Source organism: Nothobranchius furzeri, chromosome 12, assembly GCF_043380555.1.
Source record: "Nothobranchius furzeri strain GRZ-AD chromosome 12, NfurGRZ-RIMD1, whole genome shotgun sequence".
Taxonomy (NCBI): Eukaryota; Metazoa; Chordata; class Actinopteri; order Cyprinodontiformes; family Nothobranchiidae; genus Nothobranchius; species Nothobranchius furzeri.
The window spans coordinates 18,917,781-18,922,104 of record NC_091752.1 but is presented as its reverse complement, the minus strand read 5'-3'; positions in this window follow the sequence as shown (position 1 = coordinate 18,922,104).

Here is a 4,324-nt window from a genome sequence, read left to right as displayed (position 1 = left end):
TGCTGATCTGTAACTGGCAACAGCCATGACACTCTCAGAACGGCAGTGAGAAAGCTATTTTTTGCTTGGAGAAATGGGCTGTGTAACACTTTCTCCTTGGTCCAGGACGAAGTAACACAAGAAATAAAAATATGGAAGGAATGAACTCAGCAACGACTTAAAAAATTTATTCTGATAAAAAGAGTCCCTAGAAAAAGAACAAAGGTTCACTACAATACTAAACAAAGGGTGACTCCCTGGTCCTATCAGTAGGGAGGAAACACAAGCTTAAACTAAATGGATACTCACTCTAAGGTAAATGGTAAAGTAAAACTAAGTCAAATACTAAAAGAGAATGCTAAATTGAACACCTGCTTTCTTTTCTTTTCTCAACTTTATTTTCATTTATTGACATTAAAATAAAAATACAAAACTAAATTGCTAAAAGCCAAAATGAAAAAGGGGACAGAAAGAAGAAAAACTTATGTTATCTGCCCCTTTTAACTAAAATAACATTAATACAAATGAAACAATCATATGATTCTTAAAAAAAATTGAACAATATAGTTTCCGGACTGGCTGGCCTACACAACCCCAACCCATGAACCGAAAAAAGAGAGAAAACAAGTTACACAGAAAGAAGCACAAAGCTATACACATATATACCTACGTATATACACATATGCATACACAGACCCGTTCCCCCTTTCCCCTTTTTTTCTTTTTTTTCTTTCACCCCCTCCCCTCACACATTTATGTAATAGATCTATATAAGTTAATCATTTCATTTTTTATCTCTTTTTTGAAAGTCAATATTGTTTTTGCATTCTTGATTTCAGTATTTAATTTATTCCACATTTTAACTCCATAAATGGACACACAATGTTCCTTTATGAGTATCCTATGTCTAGGTATATTAAATAAGTTGTGTCCTTTTAAATCATATTTGCTATGTCTTTTTGTAAATCTTTTGATTAAACCTGCAGGTACGTTCCTTTTGTTTGCAATATACATACATTTTTAAATATTGTAGTCCATCAGATCATAGAATTTTAGTGTTTTAATTGTATAAATAATGGATTGGACGGATCTCTGTAGTTGCTCTTTGTGATTATTCTTATTGCTTTTTTCTGTAAGATGTAAATGGAATTCGTGTAAGTTTTATATGTTGTTCCCCAGATTTCAATGCAGTAGTTCAGGTATGGTATGATCAGTGAGTTATATAATAATTATAGGGAATTATTATCAAGTAACCATTTTGCTCTATGTAACAGTGCAATAGTTTTAGATATTTTAGTTTTGACATATTAATCTCATCTACATTCAATAACATTTCATCATTTGAATATGTATTACTAAATATCATAAAACATGATTAATCACTGTTTAAAGATAGTTTGTTCCCATCAAACCATAGTTTAATTTTTTTCATCTCTGTTTGTATCACGTCTATCATCTGCTCAACATTATCTCCTGAATAATAAAAGGTTGTATCATTTACAAATAAGGTGCATTTTAATATATTGGATACCTCAACAATGTCATTTATATAAATGATGAATGGTTTAGGGCCCAATAACGACCCTTGTGGTACACCACAAGTACTGTTATTTATATGTATGTATATGCTCAAGAGCTCTACTAAATGTCTAAAGGATAAACCAAACAAAGCAGGTTAAACACGAGAAGTCCTAAAATTAAGAGTAAAAAGGGTTACTCTTAGGAGAAACAGTACAAAGCCAAGGAGGTCAGCAGACCAAAATTGTCTTAAAGTGCCTAAGAAAAGTGACCACAATTCATGTGCAAGCCACAGACTAGTTTGAAGTTCCCCCTATTGTTTGGAGAAGATCTTCCTTAGGTTTAGTAGCTATGTTGGTTTGCTGCAGCTGGTGCAGTGCCACGATGTGCCTCTCTCCATGGTGCTGAAAAGCCTGACGGGAGGGGAAAGAGCACAGTGGGTGGGAGCTATCCTGGGTGCTGAAACACATACAAACGTGGGTCGTAACTGGCTACTGTAACCACATTTGACCATGGATTGTCACACTTACTTTATTCTTATATATTGCACCTTTAAGTCTTATAGTCTTGACTCAATGTGAGAAATGTTTACCAAGATACTAAAATATACAAATAACCATCTATAAATATTCATCACATCATGCATTCATCAAACAAATGTTAATATATATTCGTTGACATCTTAGAACTTAAAAAGTGCATTTTAACCCTTTAAGCCCTAGGCCTATTTTGAAGCCTATTGGAACCAATGTCACAGGGTTCCCCACCTAGGGGACCCTAGGGCTTAGCGTCACAAAGATTTCAATAAGCAATTGTCTCTGACAGGTAGTGTATGATCTGCTCATTCATTAACATGAGGTTTAATTTAAAATTTGGAGTCGTGAGAAATTGTTTGTGAGTGAAACTTCCTTATTGTCTTTCTAGCTAAAGAAAGGAAAAGGATTGGGAAAAGACCAGTGGGAATGATCAAGCATTATCTCCCTTTGACCTAGTTATCAGTCAACTTGGCCTCCATCCAACAGACTCATTACATCGGCAGTGTGATCCAAACAAAATGCCATGACTGTCCATTACACACAGGTGTCTTCAAGTCACTTTTGACTTTGCTCAGTCTCCCTGCAATTCCCTTGATATATCATCGGATGGTAATTGGATGGGGAGTTTCCATGACTCAGAGAGGCCAGAACATGAATCAAGTAGGACAGAGCATATCTTTGTGCCGAATGACACCTGAGAGTTCAAAGCTCTTGGAGTCCAAAAGCATGTTTTTTATTTTTTTGACAGGTAATGACAGCACTGTTTCTGTTTTCGCTACCGCTTTCATCCTGATGCTATTATGACACCTATTTTCTTACCCTGTCCTTTATGCTCAAGCTGACGCTTGTTCAAAAAACAGAATGACAAGGAGCTGTGTCCAAGCTGACACCAAGAAAAAAAAAATAGCCCCCCCCCCCTTTTTTTTTCACATGAGCAGCACAAATGATAATTAAACTTTATTTGGTGGATTTTTTCCATTTTTGGGGGCTAATAGGAGCACTTCTGTTTTTGTTGTTGCAGTTTTATAGCAGTTTCTTTGCAGCAAACACACGGGGTTTTCAGTATTTGGTTGCAGAAAAACACACTTTTTGGGAAAATTAGGTCTGATATGTGCATTTATTTAAAGCGCGAGTAAGCCCCAAAAAGTTTTTTTTTGCTGACAACCTGTATAGATGAGTGTCTAATAGTGCGTATGTGCAGAGGTGTGACCAAGTCACAGCTTTGCAGTCACAAGTGTATGTGGTTAATCTACATACTAGAATTTAACACTGTTTGCTTCAGTTTGGTTAGATCCTGAGAAAAGATCAGACATTAGCATATGAACTTATATTATGCAAAAATATCTAGGCTATTAATGCAATTGATAGAAGTTCATACACGAACTGTATGGGCCTATATTTTAATCCAAAGATTAATGCTTAATTTAAGATAATTAAATTTAATATCAAAAGTTTATTTATTGAATCAGAAGTTAGGAATCTTTGCTTATTCAATAACCAAAGTATACACCTTTCTGTGTTTCATTTCAAAGAAGAGTCAGGTTTTTAAAGTTAAGAATTTATTACTAACTTGAAATGACAATTTGTAACAGACAATTTGAACAGCTTGTTATTAAAACTTGTAATTAAAAGCTTTACCTGTGTCTGAAGGGAAAGCTAAAATGAAATGCGAGGTTTGGATGCGTGAATGAATCTCAGAAGGTTTCTTTCCAAGAGAGAAAGCGTTCTGGGTGAAAAACGTTGTTTTGCAGCTAACTGATGTTTCTTAGAGAACAGCATACAGACGCTAGCCTAGTGAACTAGACCAAATTCTTGCTTTGCAAAGTTTGGTCTAGGCATGCTCCATTGGAACCTCAGCAGCTCCTACCAGGACTCTGGCTAGCCAATCACAGCTCTCTAGAGGGGTTTCAAACACATAAAGAGCTGTGATTGGTCCATAATGGTGGGCCAATCATAGTGCTCTATCTGCTTAGTGAACAAATCACAGAGCTTTATCCGCTTTGTGGGCCAATCAGGGCACTCTATATGCCTGGTGGGTGGGATGATGCAACAGAGTGAAACAAGAGTATGTCACATTCATTGTCCAGTGGAATGCAGAGATCATTTGAAAGACAACGGTAGAACCCGCCCCACAACCGAGAGCCGTCAAAGGAGCGTGGCCAGACTAAATAATACATTTATTTAGTCTGGCTTGCCAGGCTGTACAGACGCCTTCTGTCGGACAATGTCTACCTCACCCAGTTCAGGAGACCCTCCGTGGATCCAAGATGTCAGGTGGAGATCGTTTCCTC